The 27,075-nt window shown below is 46.3% G+C and overlaps 1 long non-coding RNA gene and 1 pseudogene across 1 annotated transcript in view; one reads left to right on the top strand and one right to left on the bottom strand.

The window, feature by feature from the left end:
• Nucleotides 1-27,075, bottom strand: part of LOC129525238 (uncharacterized) — a 204,240-nt gene that overhangs the window by 95,920 nt on the left and 81,245 nt on the right. The window lies entirely within an intron of this gene.
• On the top strand, nt 685-10,594 carry LOC101135353 (securin-like; annotated as a pseudogene).

Here is a 27,075-nt window from a genome sequence, read left to right as displayed (position 1 = left end):
TTATGTAAAAAAAAGAATAGAACTAACTTCCCAAACTTCATCACGCATCTCCTAGGAGATGAAACTTCCACATGGCACTACTAAATATAAAAAGATGCTAATAAGGCAAACAAAAGTTTTTAATAATGCTAACATATCAGTTTTGCATAATCATAATGATAGGACACCACTATAGGGGATTCTAAAAGTGCATCCATGGGGGAGGTTCCAGGCTATAAAATCCAAAAATCTAGTTGACATAACAAGTTAAGTTTAACTACAAAGAAGGAAGCAAAGCCTGATGACCAGTGGCTTGGGTCTGAATCACCTTGGAAATCCCCTGCCCTGACAAAAGCCCAGATTATTTAGCTCAGATTTTTTTTTTTAAGACAGAGTTTTGCTCTTGTTGCCCAGGCTGGTACAATCTCGGCTCACTGCAACCTCTGCCTTCTAGTTTCAAGCGATTCTCCTGACTCAGCCTCCTGAGTAGCTGGGATTACAGGCACCCACCACATTTTCGTATTTTTAGCAGAGACAGGGTTTCACCATATTGGCCAGGCAGGTCTCAAACTCCTGACCTCATGATCTCCCACCTCGGCCTCCCAAAATGCTGGGATTACAGGCGTGAGCCACCACGCCCGGCCTTAACTGAGATTATTTAACCTCAGCTAGTTTAAGAATTTGTGGCAGAGGGGAAGTTCCAAGATGGCCGAACAGGAACAGCTCCAGTCTACAGCTGCCAGCATAAGCCACGTGGAAGATGGGTGATTTCTGCATTTCCAACTGAGGTACCGGGTTCATCTCACTGGGGCTTGTCAGACAGTGGGTGCAGGACAGTGGGTGCAGCCCACTGAGCATGACCCAAAGCAGGGAAAGGCATCATCTCACCCAGGAAGTGCAAGGGGTCAGGGAATTCCCTTTCCTAGCCAATGGAAGCTGTGACAGATGGCACCTGGAAAATTGGGTCACTCCCACCCTAATACTGAGCTTTTCCAATGGTCTTAGCAAATGGCACACCAGGAGGTTATATCCCGTGCCTGGCTTGGAGGGTCCCACGCCCACGGAGTCTCACTCATTGCCAGCACAGCAGTCTCAGATCAAACTGCAAGGTGGCAGTGAGGCTGGGGGAGGGGTGCCTGCCATTGCTGAGGCTTGAGTAGGTAAACAAAGCGACCAGGAAGCTCGAAATAGGTGGAGCCCACTGCAGCTCAAGGAGGCCTGCCTGCCTCTGGAGACTCCACCTCTGAAGGCAGGGCATAGCCAAACAAAAGGCAGCAGACACCTCTGCAGACTTAAATGTCCCTGTCTGACAGCTTTGAAGACAGTAGTGGTTCTCCCAGCACAGAGTTTGAGATATGAGAATGGACAGACTGCCTCCTCAAGTGGGTCCCTGACCCCCGAATAGCCTAACAGGGAGGCACCCCCAGTAGGGGCAGGCTGACACCTCACACAGCCAGTTACCCCTCTGAGATGAAGCTTCCAGAGCAATGATCAGGCAGCAACATTTGCTGTTCAGCAATATTCACTGTTCTGCAGCCTCCGCTGCTGGTACCCAGGCAAACAGGGTCTGGAGTGGACCTCTGGCAAACTCCAACAGACCTGCAGCTGAGGGTCTTGACTGTTAGAAGGAAAACTAACAAACAGCAAGGACATCCACAACAAAACCCCATCTGTACATCACCATCATCAAAGACCAAAGGTAGATAAAACCACAAAGATGGGGAAAAAACAGAGCAGAAAAGCTGAAAATTCTAAAAATCAGAGCGCCTCTCCCCCTCCAAAGGAATGCAGCTCCTCACCAGCAATGGAACAAAGCTGGATGGAGAATGACTTTGACGAGGTGAGAGAAGAAGGCTTCAGATGATCAAACTTCTCTGAGCTAAAGGAGGAAGATCGAACTCATCACAAAGAAGCTAAAAACCTTGAAAAAAGATTAGACGAATGGCTAACTAGAATAACCAGTGTAGAGAAGTCCTTAAATGACCTGATGGAGCTGAAAACCATGGCATGAGAACTATGTGACGAATGCACAAGCTTCAGTAGCTGATTTGATCAACTGGAAGAAAGGGTATCAGTGATGGAAGATGAAATGAATGAAATGAAGCGAGAAGAGAAGTTTAGAGAAAAAAAGAGAAAAAAGAAATGAACAAAGACTGCAAGAAATATGGAACTATGTGAAAAGACCAAATCTACATCTGACTGGTGTACCTGAAAGTGACGGGGAGAATGGAACCAAGTTGGAAAACACTCTGCAGGATATTATGCAGGAGAACTTCCCCAATCTAGCAAGGCAGGCCAACATTCAAATTCAGGAAATACAGAGAACGCCCCAAAGATACTCCTCAAGAAGAGCAACTCCAAGACACATAATTGTCAGATTCACCAAAGCTGAAATGAAGGAAAAAATGTTAAGGGCAGCCAGAGAGAAAGCTTGGGTTACCCACAAAGGGAAGCTCATCAGACTAACAGCAGATCTCTCAGCAGAAACTCCACAGGCCAAAAGAGAGTGGGGGCCAATACTCAACATTCTTAAAGAAAAGAATTTTCAACCCAGAATTTCACACTCAGCCAAACTAAGCTTCATAAGTGAAGGAGAAATACAATTCTTTACACACAAGCAAAACTGAGAGATTTTGTCACCACCAGGCCTGCCCTACGAGAGCTCCTGAAGGAAGCACTAAACATGGAAAGGAACAACCAGTACCAGCAACTGCAAAAACATGCCAAATTGTAAAGACCATCAATGCTAGGAAGCAACCGCATCAACTAATGAGCAAAATAACCAGCTAACATCATAATGACAGGATCAAATTCGCACATAACAATATTACCCTTAAATGTAAATGAACTAAATGCTCCAATTAAAAGACACAGACTGGCAAATTGCATAAAGAGTCAAGACCCATCAGTGTGCTGTATTCAGGAGACCCATCTCACATACAGAGACACACATAGGATCAAAATAAAAGGATGGAGGAAGATCTACCAAGCAAATGGAAAACAAAAAAAGGCAGAGGTTGCAATCCTAGTCTCTGATAAAACAGACTTTAAACCAACAAAGAACAAAAGAAACAAAGAAGGCCATTACATAATGGTAAAGGGATCAATACAACAAGAAGAGCTAACTATCCTAAATATATATGCACCCAATACAGAAGCACCCAGATTCATAAAGCAAGTCCTTGGAGACCTACAAAGAGACTTAAGCTCCCACACAATAATAATGGGAGACTTTAACACCCCACTGTCAACATTAGACAGATCAATGAGACAGAAAGTTAACAAGGATATCCAGGAATTGAACTCAGCTCTGCACCAACTGGACCTAATAGACATCTACAGAACTCTCCACCCCAAATCAACAGAATATACATTCTTCTCAGCACCACATCACACTTATTCCAAAATTGACCACATAATTGCAAGTAAAGCACTCCTCAGCAAATGTAAAAGAACAGAAATTATAAAAAACTGTCTGTCAGGCCACAGTGCAATTAAACTAGAACTCAGGATTAAGAAACTCACTCAAAACTGCTCAACTACATGGAAACTGAATGACTACTGGGTACATAACGAAATGAAGGCAGAAATAAAGATGTTCTTTGAAACCAACGAGAACAGAGACACAACATACCAGAATCTCTGGGACGCATTTAAAGCAGTGTGTAGAGGGAAATTTATAGCACTAAATGCCCACAAGAGAAAGCAGGAAAGATCTAAAATTGACACCCTAACATCACAATTAAAAGAACTAGAGGAACAAGAGCAAACACATTCAAAGGCTAGCAGAAGGCAAGAAATAACTAAGATCAGAGCAGAACTGAAGGAGATAGAGACACAAAAAAACCCTTCAAAAAATCAATGAATCTAGGAGCTGGTTTTTGGAAAAGATAGACCGCTAGCAAGACTAATAAAGAAGAAAAGAGAGAAGAACCAAATCGATGCAATAAAAAATGATAAAGCGGATATCACCACCGATCCCACAGAAATACAAACTACCATCAGATAATACTATAAACACCTCTATAAAAATAAACTAGAAAATCTAGAAGAAATGGATAAATTCCTGGACACATACACCTTCCCAAGACTAAACCAGGAAGAAGTTGAATCCCTGAATAGACCAATAACAGGCTCTGAAATTGAGGCAATAATTAATAGCCTACCAACTAATAGAAGTCCAGGACCAGACAGATTCACAGCCGAATTCTACCAGAGGTAAAAGGAGGAGCTGGTACCATTCCTTCTGAAACTATTCCAATCAATAGGAAAAGAGGGAATCCTCCCTAACTCATTTTATGAGGCCAGCATCATCCTGATACCAAAGCCTGGCAGAGACACAACAAAAAAAGAGAATTTTAGACCAATATCCCTGATGAACATTGATGCAAAAATCCTCAATAAAATACTGACAAACTGAATCCAGCAGCACATCAAAAAGCATATCCATCATGTTCAAGTGGGCTTCATCCCTGAAATGCAAGGCTGGTTCAACATATGAAAATCAATAAATGTAATCCAGCATATAAACAGAACCAAAGACAAAAACCACATGATTATCTCAAGAGATGCAGAAAAGGCCTTTGACAAAATTCAACAACACTTCATGCTAAAAACTCAATAAATTAGGTATTGATGGGACGTATCTCAAAATAATAAGAGCTATTTATGAGAAACCCACAGCCAATATCATACTGAATGGGCAAAAGCTGGAAGCATACCCTTTGAAAACTGGCACAAGACAGGGATGCCCTCTCTCACCACTCCTATTCACATGCTGTTGGAAGTTCTGGCCAGGGCAATCAGGCAGGAGAGAGAAATAAAGAGTATTCACTTAGGAAAAAAGGAAGTCAAATTGTCCCTGTTTGCAGATGACATGATTGTATATTTAGAAAACCCCATTGTCTCAGCCTAAAATCTCCTTAAGCTGATAAGCAACTTCAGCAAAGTCTCAGGATACAAAATCAATGTGCAAAAATCACAAGCATTCTTATACACCAATAACAGATACACAGAGAGCCAAATCATGAGTGAACTCCCATTTACAATTGCATCAAAGAGAATAAAATACCTAGGAATCCAACTTACAAGGGATGTGAAGGACCTCTTCAAGGAGAACTACGAACCACTGCTCAAAAACATAAAACAGGACACAAACAAATGGAAGAACATTCCATGCTCATGGATAGGAAGAATCAATATCATGAAAATGGCCATACTGCCCAAGGTCATTTATAGATTCAGTGCCATCCCCATCAAGCTACCAATGACTTTCTTCACAGAATTAGAAAAAACTACTTTAAAGTTCATATGGAACCTAAAAACAGCCCACATTGCCAAGTCAATCCTAAGCCAAAAGAACAAAGCTGGAGGCATCACGCTACCTGACTTCAAACTATACTACAAGGCTACAGTCACCAAAACAGCATGGTACTGGTACCAAAACAGACATATAGACCAATGGAACAGAACAGAGCCCTCAGAAATAATGCCACATATCTACAACCATCTGATCTTTGACAAGCCTGACAAAAACAAGAAATGGGGAAAGGATTCCCTATTTAATAAATGGTGCTGGGAAAACTGGCTAGCCATATGTAGAAAGCTGAAACTGGATCCCTTCCTTACACCTTATACAAAAATTAATTCAAGATGGATTAAAGACTTACATGTTAGACCTAAAACCATAAAAACCCTAGAAGAAAACCTAGGCAATACCATTCAGGACATAGGCATGGGCAAGGACTTCATGTCTAAGACACCAAAAGCAATGGCAACAAAAGCCAAAATTGACAAATGGGATCTAATTAAACTAGAGCTTCTGCACAGCAAAAGAAACTACCATCAGAGTGAACAGGCAACCTACACAATGGGATAAAATTTTTGCCATCTACTCATCTGACAAAGGGCTAATATCCAGAATCTACAAAGAACTCAAACAAATTTACAAGAAAAAAAACAAACAACCCCATTAAAAAGTGGGCAAAGGATATGAACAGACACTTCTCAAAAGAAGACATTTATGCAGCCAACAGACACATGAAAAAATGCTCACCAGCACTGGCCATCAGAGAAATGCAAATCAAAACCACAATGAGATACCATCTCACACCAGTTAGAATGGCGATCATTAAAAAGTCAGGAAACAACAGGTGCTGGAGAGGATGTGGAGAAATAGGAACACTTTTACACTGTTGGTGGGACTGTAAACTAGTTCAACCATTGTGGAAGACCATGTGGCGATTCCTCAGGGATCTAGAACTAGAAATACCATTCGACCTAGCCATCCCATTACTGGGTATATACCCAAAGGATTATAAATCATGCTGCTATAATGACACATGCACACGTATGTTTATTGCAGCACTATTCACAACAGCAAAGACTTGGAACCAACCCAAATGTCCAACAATGATAGACTAGATTAAGAAAATGTGACACATATACACCATGGAACACTATGCAGCCATTAAAAAGGATGAGTTCATGTTCTTTGTAGGGACATGGATGAAGCTGGATACCATCATTCTCAGCAAACTATTGCAAGGACAAAAAACCATACACTGCCTGTTCTCACTCATAGGTGGCAACTGAACAATGAGAACACTTGGACACAGGAAGGGGAACATCACACACCGGGGCCTGTCGTGGGGTGGGAGGAGTGGGGAGGGATAGCATTAGGAGATAAACCTAATGTAAATGACGAGTTAATGGGTGCAGCACACCGACATGTCACGTGTATACATATGTGACAAACCTGCACGTTGTGCACATGTACCCTAGAACTTAAAGTATAATAATAAAAAAAAAAGAATTTGTGGCAGAAATTGCCAGTTAACTTCCAATATTCATTTTCCCATTCTTCCATAATAGATTTTTGGCCACCAAGAAAAAAGGCTACATTTCACAGTCTTTCTTATAGGAAAGTGTAGCCATATGACCCCTCAGCAAGCAGTATTTTCTGGACAATGGGATGTGAGCAGCAGTAATGTACATCGCCTCCCTCCCCCTCCTCTTTTAACCCAGGCAGCCTGCCTTTAGGGGGCAGGAAGGAATGGCAGGGGGTACTAAGTTCTTAACCATAGTGATTTATGTGTTATATGGCCATTTGATCCAGCTTGCTCTTCTGCCATCCCTAGGTGGTTGCCCTCATATCATCATGGTTCAAAATGATCACTGCCCTCTCTCCAAAATGATTCCTGGAAGGGAATAGATGGCAAGGCAGTCAATGGCTTCAGATCCCTAACTCTGAACACTATATTCTACTGCCCTCTAGTGGAATGTTCCGGTACTTGACACAATCGTTGCATAACTACATTGGCAAGAATGAAAGCTGTATGTGAAAAGAGCCACCAAGGCATGGATCGGTGTGTGAAAAGAACAATATTGGGACATACAAAAGGGTATCTGCAGAGCCTAGAAGAGAAGTCCCAATCATCCCCTCCAGCACCTGGCTCAGGACTCTTGCCAATTCTTTGGTGAAAAGAACTGAAAGTCGGTATCAGAACTGAATACAGAAAACCCACGGTTGCTTGCCTAAATTTCTGTCTCTGCCATTTGCATTGTAAACATATCGATTGAGCACCCACCAAGTGCCAGGCACAGCTCTGTCTCTATGATTGGGACAAACAAGGTCCCTTCTCTCAAAGATGTACATTCTAAGGGGAGAGGAGGGTAAGTGTGGGCAAAGGAAAAGACAATAACAAGAAATGAATCAACACGAGGTTGGGCGCGGTGGCTCACACCTGTAATCCCAGCACTTTGGCAGGCAGAGGCGGGCGGATCACTCGAGGCCAGCCTGGCCAACATGGCAAAACCCCGTCTCTATTAAAAATACAAAAATTAGCCAGGCTTGGTGGCATGCACCTGTAATCACGGCTACAGCAAGAGGCTGAGGCAGGAGAATCACTTGAACCCAGGAGGTGGAGGCTGCAGTGGCCGAGATCGAGCCACTGCATTCCAGCCTGAGTGATAGAGTGAGACTCTATCTCAAAAAAGAAAAAAAATCAACACGAGTGGTGTCAGATAAAGGTAAACGCGCGCTAGATTGTGGAGATTTTTAAATGCATTAGGGAGTTTTAACATAGAGATAACATGCTTGGATTCAGGTTTCTAAAACACCATTCTGGCTTCTAGGTGGAAGATGGATTGTACAAGACAGGGGTGGAGGAGGGAGACCAGCTGGAAGATGAGTGTAGGGGTCCGGAGGAGCGGTGATGGTAGCTTGAATTAGAAAGGAAGCAGCAGAGAATGAGGAGTGAAAAGACTGGTTTCCATTGTGAAAGTAAAGCCAACAGGCCTTAGTCTGTTCAGGCTGCTACCATAAAAATACAATATACTGGTGGCCTATAAAAATCAGAAATGGATTTCTTACAGTTCTGGAAGCTGGAAAGCTGAGATAGGTGCCAGCTTGGTCAGGCTCTGGTATGAGCCTTTTTCCAGGTTGAAGACTATTGTCTTCTCATTGTCTCCTCACATGGCAGACAGAAGGCTGGAGAGCTATTTGTGGCTCTCATGCAAGGGCACGAATCCTATTCTTAAAGTCTCTACTCTTAAGATCTAATTACCTTCCAAAAGCCCCACCTTCTAATACTGTCCTATTGAGAGTTAGGATTTCAGCATAAGAATTTGTGGGGGACGCAAACATTCAATCCATTGCCGGGGAGTTGAGGGAAAGGAAAAAATCCAGGAGTTATATATAGTTCTCATTTCAGACCAGGAGTTCCATCATTCTCAAAATATCCTCTTTTTTTGCTTAAAAAAAATCCCAATTGGCCGGGCGCGGTGGCTCACGCCTGTAATCCCAGCACTTTGGGAGGCCAAGGAATGTGGATCATGAGGCCAAGAGATCGAGACCATCCTGGCTAACACAGTGAAACCCTGTCTCTACTAAAAATACAAAAAATTAGCCGGGCGTGGTGGCGGGCGCCTGTAATCCCAGCTACTCGGGAGGCTGAGGCAAGAGAATGGCGTGAACCCGGGAGGCGGAACTTGCAGTGAGCGGAGATGGCGCCACTGCACTCCAGCCTGGGGGACAAAGCGAGACTCCATCTCAAAAAATACATAAATAAAAGTAAAATAAAATCCCAATTTAAGGAACTGTCTAGGTGACTGGTCTGGATGGATCCCACCTAACGCTGAAATGATTCTTGATTCAGGAACCAGGTAAGAAGCCCTCTTCTAGGAATCATTGCAGCTGTGCAAATGGCTCATTGAGCTTATTCGGTCCCTAGCCTGGAGCAGAGTAAGATAAGCCAGCTCCCAGTGGCCCAGCATCCTCCAGGCATGCAGGGTCTGTCAGTCCGCATCCCAAAAGCCTAAAAGAGAGTTCTAACATAGAGATAAAGCCCAAGAGGCTTTAGAGACACCTTGGAATAAACCCTCTACAGGGGATAAGGATATCCCCTCTTCCCAGCCCCAGTCAACAGCTCAGTATTTTGTCATAGGAACACTTGCTAAAGGAAAAACCCCTCCAGCCTCCAGGTCCTTAATCCATACCTGAGGGCAAAGAAGGGTGCAGGTGAAACGACTGACCTGCGGCTAAAATTGGGACAGCCTTTAACCCATCAGGCAAGCCCTAGAGTCAAAAGTTTTTAAAAACATTAAAGCTGAAGGGGCAACTTCAAATACCTCCTTTATTAGATAAACAAAAGTAGTTTTTCTAACTACTTAGAAATGTAATGTCCCAAATTCTACTCTTTTCATCATTCAGGGGTATGTCATGGGTTGAATTGTGGCCCCAAAAAAGATATAGTGAAGTCCCCAGAATGTGACCATGTTTGGAAATAGGCTTGTTAGAGATGTGATTAGTCAGGATAAGGTCCTACTGGAGCAGAGTGGGCCCCTAACCCAATATGACTGGTGTCCATACAAGAAGACACAGCCACACAGGAAGAACACCATATGGAGATGGAACACTGCAGAGACGCATCCACAAGCCAAGGAATGCCTGGGGCTACTAGAAGCAAAGAGAGAGGCATGGATCAGATTCTCCCCCAGAAGGAACCCACCCTGCTCTGATCTATGTTGATAAGGAGAATGGAGAACCAGGAATCCATGCAGCTCCTAAAGATAGGCTGAAGCTGGGATCTGGACCTTCAATCAAAGCCTTAGAGGGGAGATCTCAAGTTTCAACACCACGTGTTGGCAAAATGTCCAATGCTTTACCAGCCTTACCTAAAGCTACCAGAAAGTCTTTTGGAACTGTCAACAGGGCTACAGAAACGTGAGTAAAGACCAACGGACTCCTCAAACTAAAACACCCAAATTTCTCTGCCGAAAAGATGACCAGGAAGACTGTTAAAGCAAAAGGCTCTGTTCCTTCCTCAGATAATGCCTACCCAGAAATAGAAAAATTATTTCACTTCAATCTTCTAGATTTTGAGAGTTTTAACCAACCTGAAGTGCACCAGATTGCAGGCCTCCCCTTGGTGGAGTGCCTCTTGTGATCCTTGATAAGGAGAGAGAGCTTGAAAAGCTGTTTCAGCTGGGCCCGCCTTCGCCTGTGAAGATGCCCTCTCCGCCATGGGAACCCAATCTGTTGCAGTATCCTTCAACCCTTCTGTTGACCCTGGATGTTGAATTGCCACCTGTTTACTATGACATAAATATTTAAATTTCTTCATGCTTTAGGGTTTGTGTGTATTTGTATTAATAAAGCATTCTTTAACAGGAAAAAAAAAAACTCACCCTGCTAACACCTTAATTTTGAACTTCCAGCCTCCAGAACTGTGAGACAATAAATTTCTGTTGTTTTTAAATCACGCAGTTTGGTGGACCATGTTACAGCAGCCCTAAGAAACTAATATAAAGTGAACTGAGTGGAGAAGCGGAGCACTGACACACAGTGGCAGGTCCCTCGTAAAATCTGCTCTCCTTGTCAGGAACCCGGGCACATCTAGGACAGAAAACTGGGGAAACCTAGGGTTCAATGCTAGCATACTCTTGTGTTTACTCCAGAAACGTTATTAACTTCTCTAGGCCCTTCTTCTAGGAAAACAAAGGGAAAAGGGGATCAAGCCATCAACTCAAAATCCTACAGAGACATTTATGTCAGTTTCATTGATTATTTGGGAACATAAACATTAGTTTTGAGGTGTTTAGGGGTTTTTTAACTAATTTATATGGGTCTTTTTTGTTTTTCGTGTTTTTGCTTTTTGGGGTTTTGTTTTGTTTTTTTGGGTGTGTGTGTGTGTGTGTGGTTTTTTTATTGTTGTTGTTTTGTTTTGTTTTTTTGTTTTATTTTGTTTTTGAGACAGGGTCTCATTCTGTTGCCCAGGCTGGAGGGTAGAGGTGTGATCACAGCTCACTGCCACCTCTGCCTCCCAGGTTCAAGCAATCCTCCTACCTCAGCCTCGCGAATAGCTGAAACCACAAACGTGCATCACCATGCCTGGCTAATTTTTTGTATTTCTTGTGATAGAGACGGGGTTTCACTATGATGCCCAGGCTCGTCTCAAACTCCTGAGCTAAAGCGATCCACCTGCCTTGGTCTCCCAAAGTGCTGGAATTACAGGCATAAGCCACCGCACCCTACCTTATTTTTAATTTTTGTGGGTATACAGTAGGTGTATATATTTATGGGATACATGAGATGCTTTGATACAGACATGCGATGTGAAATAATCACATCATGGAGAATGGGGTCTCCATCCCTTCAAGCATTTATCCTTTGTGTTACAAACAATCCAATTACATTATTTTAGTTATTTTTAAACATACAATCAAGTTATTATTGACTATAGTCACCCTATTGTGCTATAAAATAGTAGGTCTTATTCATTCTTTCTAATTTTTTTGTACCCATTAACCATCCCCATTGTATTAGTTGTTTTCACACCACTGATAAAGACATACCCAAGACTGGGAAATTTACAAAAGAAAGGGGTTTAATGGACTTACAGTTTCATGTGGCTAAGGAGGCCTCACAATCATGGCAGAAGGCAAAAGGCACGTCTTACATGGTGGCAACGAGGCAGAATGAGAGCCAAGCAAAACGGGTCTCCCCTTATCAAACCATCAGATCTTATGAGACTTACTGTCTACCAGGAGAACGGATGGAAGAAACTGCCCCCGTGATTCAATTATCTCCCACCAGATCCCTCCCACAACACATAGAAATTATGAGAGTACAATTCAAGATGAGATTTGGGTGGGGACAGAGCTAAACCATAACACCCGTCTCCCCCACAGCCCTCCAGTGTTTGGGTTTACTATCATAAATTAGGAGATAAATCTATGATTAACCTTAAAGATAATTCATTTTATGTCTTATGTATATTAGACTTTGGGGGCTGTGGTAGGCAGCTTCTAAGGTGCCCCAATGATCCCCACCTCCTGGTATTGGAACCCTTATGTAATCCCTCCCTCTTAAGTGTGGATTGCATTTACTGCCTTGCTTCTAACAAATAGAAAACAGCAAAAGTGACAAGCTGTCGCTCCTGAGATTCCATTATAAAAGGACTGTAGCTTCCATCTTGAGAGTCAGAGTCCCTCCTTCTCATGGCTCACTCCAGAGGAAGCCAGCTGCCATGCTGTGAGGTAGCCATGCAGAGAGGCCCACACAGTGGGGGACTGAAACCTGACAATGACCACATGAAGTTGGATCATCTGCCCCAAAAGAGCTTTAGATAAAACCCTGGGTCTAGCTACCAGCTTGACTGCCAGCTCACAAATGACCCTGGGCCAGAGACTTCCAGCTAAGCCAGGTTCAGAATCCTGACACACAGAAACTGTGAGCTAGTACAAAGGTGCTGTTTAAAATCACTAAGCCAGTGTTGGTGGAGGGAGTCATTTGCCACACAGTACTAATGAATAGACAGATGTCATATGGGAATCTGAGTTTTCGTGGCAGGGTCTGAAATGGGTATTCTGAAGACTGGAGTTTGTGTTTTCCTCTAATGACATGGAAATTAAGAGAACAGACTGAGGGTCAGGGTCAATTTCAGCACAAGGGATAAAGCACACACTTTGGGTCTGTGTGCTTCATGGCAAACCTCCACCCCCAGGCTCTCCCGGTGCCTGCTTCCTCCCATATCCACACTCTTTCTTTTTTTTCTCTTTTAACCAAACAAATGTAAGTTATATAGGTAAAATTGTGTCATGAGGGTGTGTTGTACAGATTATTTCATCACCCAGGTACTAAGCCTAGTGCCCAATAGCTACTTTTTTTCTGCTCCTCTCCCTCCTCCCATCCTCCACCCTCCAATAGGCCCCAGTGTGTGTTGTTCCCCTCCATGTGTCCATGTGTTCTCATCATTTAGCTCCCACCTACAAATGAGAACATGTATATTTGGCTTCCTGTTCCTGTGTTACTTTGCTAAAGATAATGGCCTCCAGCTCTTTCCATGTTCCTACAAAGGACATGCTCTCATTCTTCTTTTATGGCTGCACAATATTCCATGGTGTATATGTACCACTTTTTCTTTACCCAGTCCGTCACTAATGGGCATTTACGTTGATTCCATGTCTTTGCTATTGTGAACAATGCTGCAGTGAACACACATATGCGTGTGTCTTTATGGTAGAATAATTTCTGTTCCTCTGGGTATTTGCCCAGTAATGGGATTGCTGGGTCAAATGAGAAAACAATCCTCATCCACATTCTTTCTCTCCTTCCACCTTTACAAAATTGAGCGAGGTCAGTCTAGCTTTCCAAATCCACTTGTAGTGGACTGAAAGGCAGTTCCCAAAAAGATACATCTTCATCCTAAACTCCAACACCTGGGAATATAACTGTAAATGACAAAAGATGTGATTAAGTTAAGGGTTTTGAAATATATGAAAAAATCCTCAACATCAGTAATCATCAGGGAACTGCAAATCAAAACCACAAAGCGATACCATCCTACTCCTGCAAGAATGGTCATAATCAAAAAAATCAAAAAATAATAGATGTTGGTGTGGATGCAGTGAACAGGGAACACTTCTCCACTGCTGGTGGGAATATAAACTAGTACAGCCGCTATGGAAAACAGTGTGGAAATTCCTTAAAGAACTAAAGGTAGAACTACCATTTGATCCAGCAATCCCACTACTGGGTACCCAGAGGAATAGAAGTCATTACACAAAAAAGATACCTGCACACCCATGTTCACAGCAGCACAATTCACAATTGCAAAAATGTGGAACCAACCTAAATGCCCATCAATCAACGAGTGGATAAAGAAACTGTGGTACATATATACAATGGAATACTACTCAGCCATAAAAAGGAATGAATTAATGGCATTCACGGCAACCAGGATGGAACTGGAGACTGTTATTCTAAGTGAAGGAACTCCGGAATGGAAAACCAAAATCATATGTTCTCACTCATAAGTGGGAGCTAAGCTATGAGAATGCAAAGGCATAAGAATGACACAATGGACTTTGGGGACTCAGAGGGAAAAAGTGGGAAGGAGATGAGGGATAAAAGACCATAAATAGAGGTCAGTATACACTGCTCGGATGATGAGTGCACCAAAATCTCCCAAATCGCCACTACAGAACTTATTCATGTCATGAAATACCACCTGTTCCCCAAAAACCTACGGAAATAAAAATTTTAAAAATAAAATTAATTAATTTTTAAAAAAACGTTAAGGGTTTTGAAGGGAGGAGCTCATCCTGGTTACCTGAGAGGGCTCTAAGTCCAGTGGAAAAATGTCCTATGACCGTGAGGCAGTGGGAGATTCCACCCACAGCAGAGTAGACAGTGTGACCACAGAGGCAGAGATCGGAGAGTGCAAAGAGTGCGTCCAGAGGTCAAGGAAAGCCCAGAGCCACCAGAAGCTAGCAGAAAACCAGAACTGATTCTGCCCAAGAAAACCTACAAAAGAAGTTGCAGCCCTGCCGACCCCCGCCCCCCTCCCAGCCCGTTGTAACCCTAACCCTAACCCTAATCCTAACCCTAACCCTAACACTAACCCTATCCCTTCATCAGGGACCAAGCAGGGCTTAGGAATGTCCACCGTACTATACCTTGGTGTTCAGGAATGTTACGTGATCGCTCCTGTTTTTTTCCCAGCCACAAGGGCAGAGCTACCCAAGGCCATGGGAACCCACCTCTCACATCAGTGTGGCCTGAATGTGAGACATGGAATCAAAGGACATCATTTTGGAGCTTTAAGATTTGACTTCCCCGCTGGATTTTGGTCTTGCGTGGGGCCTGTAGCCCCTTTGTTTTGGCCAGTTCCTCCCATTTGGAATGGGTGTATATACCCAATTCCTGTACCCCCACTGTTATCTAGGAAATAACTAACCTGCTTTTGATTTTACAGGCTCATAGGCAGAAGGGACTTGCCTTGTCTCAGATGAGACTTTGGACTATGGACTTTTGAGTTAATGTTGGAATGAGTTAAGACTTTGGGGGACTGTTGGGAAGGGATGATTGGTTTTGAAGTGTGAGGACATGAAATTTGGGAGGGGCCAGGAGTGGAATTATACGGTTTTGCTGTATCCCCACCCAAATCTTGAATTGTAGCTCCCATAACTCCCACGTGTCATGGGAGAGACCCAGTAGGGGGTAACTGAATCATGGGGGTGGGCATTTCCCATGATAGTGATTTCATGATAGTGAATAAGTCTCACAAGATCTGATGGTTTTATAAAGGGGAGTTCCCCTGCACACACCCTCTCTTGCCTGCCACCACGTAAGATGTGACTTCGTTTCTCCTTCATCTTCCACCACGATTGTGAGGCCTCCCCAGCCATGTGGAACTGTGAGTCCATTAAACCTCCTTTCCTTTATAAAGTACTCAGTCTTGGGTATCTGTATTGTCAGCATGAGAACAGACTAATACACTGTCCCCTCAATGGGACCTCACCCAAGAGGCTACCTGTGAGCAGAAGGCGACCCAGCAGAAAGAGGCTTTTTTGGTAGTACTGGGCAGAGTGTGAGAGATCATCTGGGCATCACTCACATCAAGAATGGTGTGGGGGCCAGGCACGGTGGCTCATGCCTGTAATCCCAGCACTTTGGGAGTCTGAGGTGGGCAGATCACCTGAGGTCGGCAGATCACCTGAGGTCGGGAGTTCAAGACCAGCCTGGCCAACATGGTGAAACCCCATCTCTACTAAATTGCAAAAATTAGCCACGTGTGGTGGTGCACACCCATAATCCCAGCTTCTAGGGAGGCCTAGGCAGGAGAATTGCTTGAACCCAGAAGGCAGAAGTTGCAGTGAGCCAAAACTGCACCACTGCACTCCAGCCTGGGTGACAGAGTGAGACTCCATCTCAAAAAAAAAAAAAAAAACAATGGTATGGGCAGAGTTCCTGGAGGGGGAAGGCCAGCAGTACACCCCACATGGATGACAAGAGCACAACTGAGCAGCCCTCTCCTCTTCCTTTCCTCCCTCCTCCGTTCCCAGACCCTGAAGGAGCTGAAGCAGCTGCTAGGAGTGGGAGGGGAGGTGAATCTGAGAGAGTGAGGACATTGGCCATACACCCGCTGCCCATCCCCCCAACCTTCCCCACTGTGGAAAGCCAGGCCTGGTCAGCTTGAATAGGAGCAGCTTTATATTGGATGGAAGATAAATATTTTTATTTAGATAGGACTGGGTTTATTTTCTTAACTTGACAAAAGCAGTTTCCTTTTTGCCCAACATTTTATAAGAATTTTCAAACATATAGAAAAGTTGAAAGAATAGTATAATAAATACCTATATATTCACCACCTAGATTCAAAACTTGTTAACATTGTGTGTATGTGTGTATACATGGTCTTGCTAAATCACTTGAAAGCAAGCTTCAGACACCATGACTCTTCATTCTTAAATCCTTCAATGTACATCTCCTAAAAGAATCAGACTTTTAATGTCTAAAATTGAAATTGATCTAATACCTGAAAAAAATGGGTAAACTATACTTAGCTGAAACATTTTCAAGGAGGGGTGCTATGGTTTGAATGTCCCCTCCAAAACTCATGTTGAAATTTAATTGCTATTGTGATGGTATTAATAGCTGGGGGCCCGGCACAGTGGCTCACACCTGTAATCCCAACACTTTGGGAGGCCAAGGCGGGTGGATCACCTGAGGTCAGGAGTTCAAGACCAGCCTGGCCAACATGGTGAAACCCCATCTCTACTAAAAATACAACAGTTAGCTGAGTCTGGTGGCATGCGCCTGTAATCCCAGCTACTTGAAAGGCTGAGGCAGGAGAATTGCTTGAACCTGGGAGGTGGAGGTTGCAGTGAGCCAAGATCATGCCACTGCACTCCAGCCTGGGAGACAAGAGTGAAACTCTGTCTGGGAAAAAAAAAAAAAAAACAGGTGGGAACTTGAAGATATGATTAGGTCATGAGGGCTCTGCCCTCATCAGTGGGTTAATGCTGTTATCAGAGGAGTGGGTTAGTTATCCTGGAAGCAGGCTCCTGGTAAAAGGATAAGTTCAACCCCCAGTTCTGTCTGTGTCTCACACTCTCTCACCTCTCTCACCATGTGATGCCTGCCACCATGTTATGATGCAGCACTAAGGCCATCACTAGATGCAGTACCATGCTCTTGGACTTCCCACCCTCCAGAACCATGAGCCAAATGAATCTCTTTTTTTATTTTTTTTAAATTACCCAGTCTGTGGTATTCTGTTATAGGCAACAGAAAATGGACCAAGACAATGTGGGGAGAGAGAAGCAACAGAGCAAGTGCAAGGATGGAGGCAGAAGAAAAATAAAAACTATACCCTACTTTGCACTCTACAAAATCCAGCCCATAAAATGACCCAGTTTCACAGAGATAAGACAATTTCAGATCATCACAGGTGCTATGAAGAAAATCAAACAAGACAGAGGTGATAAGAGTAAGGCTAGAAGGTAAGGCAACATTGGAGTGGCTGGTAAGAAATGAAATCCCCAGAAAAAGAAGGTGACATTTGAGATGAGACCTTGATGACAAGGACGACCTGGCAATGTAAGACAATCAGGAGAACAGCATTCAAGTCAGGGTAACCAATGAGGCCAAAGGCCTGGAGGCAAAAGGAGCATGGAGTAATATCTTGGTGAGGGAAAGGTGGCAGAAAGTACTGAGGGAGGAGAGGTGATCACAGACCAGATCCTGTTGGTCAAAAAGAGGAGTGTGGGGAGAATTTTAAGCAGGAGCGTGACTGATCTAACCTAGGTTTCTAGATGTTATGGCTGCTTAGTAGAAAAAGACTTGTTGGGAAGGGCCAAAGTGAAGCCGGGAGACCATCAAGGAGGCAGTTTGCAATCCTCCAGGTGAGAAAATATGATGGCTTGGACCAGGGTGGTAGCAGTGAGGTAAGCATTATTACTCTCCCCACTTTACAGATGAGGAAGCAGAGGCCCAGAGAAGCTAAGTGACTTGATGAAGCTCATGCAGCCCTTAGGTAGCAAGATGCTTAAAATGGTAAATTTTGTGTTATGAATATTGTATTACTTTTTATTGTAATGAAATATATACAACACAAAATTTACCATTTTAGCAATTTTTAAGGGTACAGTAAGTGGCATTAAGTATATTCACGATGTTGTGTGACAATGACTATTATCCATTTCCAGAAATTTTTCATCATCTCAAATAGAAACTCAGTACCCATTAAACCATAACTCCCCTTTTCCCCCTCTGTGAGCCCCTGGTAACTTCTGTTCTACTTTCTGTCTCTGAATCTACCTGTTCTATATACTTCCTATAAATGGAATCATAAAATATTTGTCCTTCTGTGCCAACTTATTTTCACTTAATGTTTTTGAGACTCATCCAGTTGTCATCGTTTTCTTCCATTTTAAGGCTGAATAGTATTCCATTGTATGTTATACCACATTGTGCTTATCCATTCATCTGTTGATGGAGGGCCGGGACTTTTACCAAGATGTCTGATTCCAACGCTATTCTGGTTGGCTCTGTTGAGCCCTGTGCAGTACCCGCTGCAGCCACCAGAGGGAGCAGAGGGAACACCAGGCGGGCGCACTGCAGGCACCGGGAGGTTTCTGGGAAGAAGAGGAACAGATCCAGCCTTTTGCACACAAAATCTTACACGCAGAAACCATGCAAATAGAGGGAAGCTGGCCGCCAGGAAAGCACCCAGACTATAGAATCGGCCACAAGTGGAAGAAAGGAGAAGGAAGGGTTAGGGCTGGAAGGAGCTGCCCCTGTGATCCTGGTCCAACCCCTAAAATGGAAACAGACGCCTCTGGCCACCCACAGTTTCCCTGCCAGCTGTCCTCAGCGTGAACAACCTCCGTGCTGAAGAGCTCAGGAGGGAGGCGGAGGGGTGCTGGGTCCAGTAAGGCTCGGGTTCCCATTTGTGCCCTTCTCCAGCAGCGGTGTGACCTCCAACCTGTGGCTTGCACATTTTACGGATGAGGAAACTGGGACTTGGAGCTGTTGATTGTCCAGAGCAAGTGGAAGAGGCAAGATCTGAATGCCGCCACGTGCCTTGTGATTCTCTTCTCCAAGCTCAGCGCCCTGGTTTCTTCAGCCGCATCTCACGATATGTGGTCTTTAGGACTCTTCCCCACCTCATCTGGTTGGCCAGCCTCCCTACAGGCGAAACGTACAAGGGTCTGTGGCTCTTGAGGCTGGTCTGACCACTGTGGCCTCCCTCCTCTGAGCACCCAGCCTCTAATAATGCTACCCAAGTTTGCCCTGGCTGGTTTTGGCAGCCACCTCATGTTGACTGAATTTCTGTCAGTTTCAATCCCTTGGCTTTTCTCACATGTGCTGTTGCTAAGCCATTTCTCCCCCACTGCATCCTTGTGCAGCTGGGTCTTTGGATGCGAGTCCGGGAACTGACATTTATCCCTGTCAAATTCATCTTGTTCATTCATCTGACAAACATTTGTTCAGTGCCCACGCCATACCAGGCACCAGGAATACAGGAACGAAAGACAAGGCTCCTGGCCTAAGGAGCTCACATTGGTATTCATCACAGCCGTAGCCACAGTGAGTGAGGGGCTACTGTGTGCCAGGCATACAGCCTCTGCTGGGTGCTCTATGTAGGCTGTCTTCTTAACCCTTACAGCACTGCAGTGTCAGTGGCACTGTCCCCATTTTGCAGATGGGAAAACCAGGGCTCAAAAACTTTATGAGACTTGTCTGAAATTACATTGCCAGAAGGAAGCAGGCCCAGTATTCAACCTTCCAACTGCTTTGGATCTTGATTCTGTTCTCCTACTTAGACACCTTGTATCCCAGCTTTGGGTTCTCTGCAAACCTGATAAACTTTACTTCTCTGAATTTCATCAACAGCACTGATGAAGCTAAGATGAGATCAGAGATCGGGGGTGGGCCACCAGTGCCCCCTGCCCAAGACAAACAGCCATCTATGATTCTGAACGCTGTTGGTTCGGCAGATATGAATGCACGCAACAGTGAACTCCTGCCCTCACCCCCAGCACCAGGTTCCCTCCCCTGACAAGCAGCTATGTATATGGTTGCTGTCATTTTTATCATCAAACTGGTCCCTGCTGCCGAGTCCTCTACATGCAGGAGCTCAGCTGTGACTGGCCCTTGCCTTCATCATGATAAAGTTTCATCTGCCAATCCCCCTCCCCAGGAGGGACATGCAAGTCCAAGGACAAGGTTGGTGGGGGAGGGGAGCAGTTGAGGGGATTTCACAGGCTCTGAGTATCTTCCCTTGCATCTATGAATTCTCTCCTATGCAGTCTGCTCCTGGAAGCTCAGCCCATCTTTATCATTAAGCTCTTCTGCCATGCTGAGGGAGACCAACTGCAGAGCAGGCCTGTGCAAGGGCTGTGGGCAGGAAATAAGGCAGGCAGAATACATGCACTACTTGGTGGGGGTAGGTATAAAATGGGCTCCAAGCTCCCAGCCAGGACCCAGGGGACACCATACTTCATGACAGAATTTGGGGTTACCACCTCACAGGACGACGTATACTCCCCTCCTCACACCCCTATGAGCTTGCAACAATTATCATTCTGCCCATTTTTGCAGGCGAGAAAACTGAGGCCCAGCAAGTGTGGTCTGGGACAGAGCACTACCTCTGCTAAGAATGTTTCCTGAAAACAGATCTGGGATTTCCAGGGCCCCAAAGGACAGCAGAAAGCAGGGCCCTGCCATGGACACACCAGTGGAGATAAAAGGACTACCGATGATGGCGGTGACTCCAGAGTTTTAAAGACCCTTTGGACATTTTTGAAAACCTCTAGTCTAGCTTTTTGTGCCTGAAGAGCATCTGGGAAATATAAACTCACAAACTCCTGCCAAGGGTTCAGAGAGCAGCAAATACATCCTTCAGGAAGGCCCTGCCTTTGTGGCCTTATAGTTGGGTGGGGAGAAGGCAGATAGATAATAAGCAAGTGTGTCATTTCAGACAGTGATGAGTGCTATGAAGAGTGTACGGCGGTATAGAGAAAGCTGCTCTAGCTAGCATGGTCCAGGAAAGCCTCTCGGAGGAGGTGTGATTTGAGGAGCCAAGAAAGACCCAGCCTTGGAAACAATGAGAAAAGAGATGCTGAGTGAGAACGAGGCTCTCCACCCAAAGCATGGATGGCATAACAGGGAGGAGACCTCATAGCTCAGATAGGAGATCCCAATTGGGAAGCGGTGGGAAGGTGTCCCAGGGAGCCTGACACCTGTCCCCTCCATTCTTCCTTCATTCTCCAAAGCAATGCTCTGTGTCTTCTCCATTTCCTCCCATCTTCAAAATCCATTTCTGCACAAGGCCTAGCCCAGAGCAGGTGCTGGATGTTTGCTCGGTGAATAAACTCCTGAAGGCCAGCAAGGAGGAACTGTGAGGACGAATCAGAGGAGATCCTACCTTCGTCTGCAAGGAATCACTTGAGGGAGTTGACCCCTTTAGGGGGTTCAAGCAGAAAAGACAAAGGGATTCCAGAAGGTGGGAGGAGGGGTCGCCTACACAATTGGAAAATTTCACACAAAAGTCCAGATTTCAAGCTATTTTTAAAATATCTGAAGATCTGGCAACTGAAGCCTGCATATCCCCATGGCAACACCAGCTGGTGCTGAGCGGGCCGCTGCCCCCTTCAGACTGGACATGCGCTCCGCAACTCCCCGTGGCCCCGTGCTCCCTCTCTCTGGCACTTGGCCCACCTCACTTGGCCACATCACCTGGCCCCCTGAGTTGAGTTGGCCAACCCTGGCTTAAGACATCGGATGAACAGAAAGTCGTGCTGGGACATGGGGACAGTGGCATGTGTCCCCTCCACCTGCTGCTAAGGAGCGTCAGCCTGGGGTCCCGCCCTCGAGTTCTTAGGCAGGTGTCCGGTGTGAGGAAGCTCCGGGATCCACATAATCCATTCCCTGCGCTGGGTTCTTTGCCAGGTGGCGGGAGGGCTCCAAAATGCAGCCACACCCTCCTGAGGAAAGAGGTGCCGTTCCGGTGCACACCAGAAGGGGGCGACTCTCCCGGCCATGCCTTCAGAGCTGCCCATGAGGGCATTTCCTAGCCTTGCCCTGGCAGCTGGAGCACAGCCCTCGGAGCGTCCTGTGTCCCTGCACTGTGCCACTTAGGGTGGCAGCTGAGACCCAGGCTGCCTGGCAACATGATGGGCTCGACCAGAATTAGTTGGGCCAGGGCCGCCTCCAAGGGCCCAGGGAGGGCCTCAAGAAGCCCACCCACATGGAAGGGCTTTCGGCCCGTGCCCCAGGAGCTGGAGAGCACTCCTCCTGTTCTGGCCTCTCTTCCTCCTCCTCTTCTGGGAGTGTCGGGCCTTGCTGAGGTCTGTGCCCTCAGGACTGACCCTGTAATTAAATGCTGTGTGCCCGGCACTGGGCTCAGGCTTTATACACTTTTATTTAAAACCCCAACAATCCCATAGGTAGGTTTTATTCCCTGTTTTGCAGTTACGAGTGATGAAACTGAGGCTTAGGCGGGCATCACTACGCAGCTAACAAGACGTAGAGTCGAGATTCAAATTCAGGCTTGTGCGGCTGGGCACGGTGGCTCATGCCTGTAATCCCAGCACTCTGGGAGGCCGAGGGAGGCGGATCACCTGAGGTCAGGAGTTCGAGACCAGCCTGACCAACATGGAGAAACCCCCATCTCTACTAAAAATACAAAATTAGCTGGGCATGGTGGCGCATGCCTGTAATCCTAGCTACTCGGGAGTCTGAGGCAGGAGAATCACTGGAACCTGGGAGACGGAGGTTGTGGTGAGCCGAGATTGAGCCATTGCACTCCAGCCTGGGCAACAAGAGCAAGACTCCCCCTCAAAAAAAAAAAAAATTCAGGCCTGCAGAATCCTCATTCCCTGAACTGCCTCACTCCCATAAAGGAAACTTTAGAATCAGCCTGTGAAGGGAGAGAGAGATTGGGGTTTGAGGGCAGAGGACATCCCATGGCAGATCAAGCCTGAAACCACCATACAGAGGCCACCAAATCTGTTAGAACCACCCAAGCACAGGGGCTGAATCTGGGGTCCCTAATAAGTCATTGAGGAAGCCACAGGCTGAGAGGCCCCCAATCAGCCACCAGAGAGGAATAGCTCCTGGCCTTGGGAATTTACGGAATGTCTCGCCATCCCTGCCAGGGGCCGCAGTCTGGGGAGCAGGACAGGGGCCCACACGTGCTGCAGAACTGCCTGGAACCACCCTGGAGAGGGTGGTGAGTGGGCAGCCAGCAGGCAGCAGCCACAGCAGGAGCAGGGGCACAAATGGCCCCCATGGAAGTTTCATGACAGGTGAGAGACCCAGAATCTGCACAAAGTAAGGCTAGGCACCACTGAGTGTGACTCAGTGAGCCCCTGGAGCCTCACGGGTCACAAGCCTCAGGAGCTTCCCCACTCCCACCCCCAGGAGGACAGAGAAGCCCAGGGGATTATCGGCCCCTCTGAGACTATCGCAGAGATGTCCCAGCCCCTGAGACCAAGGCCACCACCCTGGATGGAAGAGAAATTCTGCCCAAGCTGCTTCATCCATTTTACCTCCCATTTCCCCCCAACACACCTTACACTCACATCCTTGGGTTGGCAGATCCCTCTCCGGTTTTATCTTTTGATCCCCACCCTCAACATCCAAGTTCAGTGTAAAGGCCACCTTCTCCAGGCAGCCCACCCTGATCCCATTCCCCAAACCTGGTCATTATTACCCTCTCCTTTGACCCCTGGAATGTGTGGACTTCTCCCATGACATTGAGGTCATCTCCTTCATGCTATGATTGTTTCTGGGCTGCTGCCTCCTCTGAGGCTGGAGGGTAGGGCAGGCGCCATAGCTCCTAGAATGGGGCCTCAGATGTACAAGCCCATGGCACACATTGGATGGAGGGAGGGATGGATGGATGAATGAACGGATGGACAGATGAATGGGCAGATGGACAGACAAATGAGTGAGCAGCTAGGAGGGTTGATGGCCCACAGAAAGTTCCATGAGGCCACCTGGAATTGTCCAGAATGCCCAGACTCACCTACTGCTTCTGAAGATAAGACTTGTCATAGCTCCTCCCCTGCCTGAGTGAATTTAAGATTTCAAAGAGTGTCCACTGTGTGGAGGTGCCAGGGAAGCAGGGAATCAGACCAGTGCTGCTCCCCTCCCTACACCTCAGTTTCCCATAGATAAGATGAGAATGTCGGACTAGATGATTTCATGGGCCCTTCCAGCTCAAAACACAGGTCCATGCCAGGACCCAGCAGAGAACAGGGGAGACTGAACCCAGGTCAGCTTAAAGGAGCCCCTGGAAGAGTTCGGACAAAAGATGAAAAGAGAGAAGGTGGGAGGAGGAAGGGAGGGAGTGGGGAGAGAGGGAAGGAGAAAAAGAGAAAGAAAATCTATTTCCATATCCCAAATTAAAAATGCATCTAGCATGTAAGATTTCCCAAATGTATAGTGTCTTTAAAAAAAAAAGTTAATTTGAACATATTGAATTTAGGATCACAGCATGTAAAAAGTGATAGATCCCCCAATAAGATGGATTTGACTTGGGGAGGGACTGCCTGGGGCAGAGAATCCCAAAGGGAAGGATGAAGCGTGTGGGGTGGGAGAGGAAGGGTGACGGAGGGAGAGGTAGCGTGACGGAGGCAGGGCTCTTCTGGTCACTTTCTCTCCCACTTTAGCTGAAGCATCCCCCCACACCCACAGTCCCCACTTTAGCCAGAGCACCTCTATTGTCTGCTTTATACATTGATCTTATGAACCCAATATATTGTTTGAATAAAAGGTTTCTGGTGCTTTTTTTAAAAAAGCCACTTAACTAATGAAGAGAAACAAGAGACACAGAGAGAGTGATTTGTCCAAGGTCATATAACAAGTGCATCACACAATTCCTGATATCACTAATCCAATCACATCCATTAGGGGTTGGGGGGCGCTGCCCGGATGCAGCTGCCCCTGGCTGGGCAGTTCAGATATGTATACTCTGGCTTAATTCCAGCAGCCTCAGTGGGGAGTCACCAGGCTCCTTTAAACAACATTCCACTAGGACAGGAACAGATGGATAACCCAAGCCAATTAGGAACCAGAAAATCTCCAAGAGGGCAAATGCCCAGAACAGGGGGAGCTCAGGGCGGCAACCCAGCTCACTGCAAGCCTCACAGTCGAAAACCTTCCTAAAACAACCCCTTGGCTGCCTTGGAGCATAATTTAATCTTCCTTTGATGACTCCAGATCTCGCCCTGCCTCAGGCCACTCTGAGAACATCAATAACTGCTGGGCCCAGGTGGGAAGCCGAGGGGCGGGGCTGGACCCAGGTTGACCAGCTGACCCTGCCCTGCGGTAGGAAGGAAGCTCAGTCTGGACCCTGGGGGCTGGATACTGCCTTGGTGGAGGGGGGGCCCAGGAGGAGAATGGAAAGCCCTCCCCAACCAAGAAGGGGAGCCCTAAGGGGGCCCCTCCCTAGCCCCTAGAGCAGGTGGGAAGGGGCAGCTCCCCGGGGTTTCTGGAGGTAGGAACAGAGAGGTAAAGGCAGGCAGGAGTGATGTTGAAGACCCGCCTAGGTGACTTTTTTTTTTTTTTTTTGAGACGTAGTCTTGCTCTGTCACTGAGGCTGGAGTGCAGTGGCACAATCTTGGCTCACTGCAACCTCTGCCTCCTGGGTTCGTGATTCTCCTGCCTCAGCTTCCCAAGTAGCTGGGACTATAGGCGCATGCCACATGCCCGGCTAATTTTTGTATTTTTATTGGAGACGGGGTTTCACCATATTGGCCAGGCTGGTCTCGAACTCCTGACCTCGTGACCCACCCACCTTGGCCTCCCAGACTGCTGGGATTACAGGCTTGAGCCACCCCGCCCAGACCTCTAGGTGACTCTTTAAGGGAGAGGCAATACATTAATAGTACAGTGCCCCCATAGGCTTCGTAGAGAATGTTGGTTCTAAGGGAAGGAATAGGCTTAGGGCCACCCTGCCCCTGCCCTGTGCTTCCTGGCTGGGGGATGGTGAGGAGGTCACTTAATCTCTCTTTGCCTCAGTTCCCTAATTATTAATGCTCGACTAGTCACAGGGCTGCCGTGAGGGTTAAAAGAGCCTAATGTTGGTGGCTAGAAGTCGGGGTCTTAGACTGAAGTCTCTGCTGAGGAAAAGAACAGAAGAACAGATAGGCTCTCAGGTGAGACTGGACATTTTGCTTTGTTTTGATTTGTTTTGTTTGGCTTGTCTGTATTTCCCATGTTTTATGCAGGAAACACACATTATTATATAATTAAAATAATATTCAGAGTGAAAATAAAACAGCAGGGACTGCATTTGGTCCCCAGGGGGAAGCGGCTGATCAGGAGAGAAGCCTGTCCATTGAGGGTGGGATGGAAGGGGGCAGTTCACCTGTGTCAGAGACACAGACAGGGACGTCCTGGCTGCCCCAGGGGCCCAGGAGATGGCAGCCCTGCGTCCTCAGGGATAGATGAAAGTGACATTTTCTGTCTGGGTGTGCCCTAACACTTCCTGAGAGGCAAATCCCCTTCCCCTACTCGGGAGGTGCCAGGCAGGGGAGGTAGCACACAGGAGAATGCTGCCTGCTTACGGGCACCAGTGCCTTTCCCATTGGTTGTCCTCAGCATCAAGTCCTCTGAACATCAGTTGAGAGGGACCTTGAACCCTCAGAGGTCAGGCCAGATTCCTTCCCAGAATCTCCCCTCGGTGAGCCTGCCAGGGCTGCTCGCACTGGGCGGATGTACAAAACGGAGGCACGTCTCAGACTTCCCATTTGGGCCCATGGTGTCCAGCCAGCAGCCCTGCTAGGCTCAGCCAT

Source organism: Gorilla gorilla, chromosome 9 (assembly GCF_029281585.2).
Source record: "Gorilla gorilla gorilla isolate KB3781 chromosome 9, NHGRI_mGorGor1-v2.1_pri, whole genome shotgun sequence".
Lineage (NCBI taxonomy): Eukaryota > Metazoa > Chordata > Mammalia > Primates > Hominidae > Gorilla > Gorilla gorilla.
The sequence above is the reverse complement of the archived record's forward strand: the minus strand, read 5'-3'. Positions and strand labels throughout refer to the sequence as shown.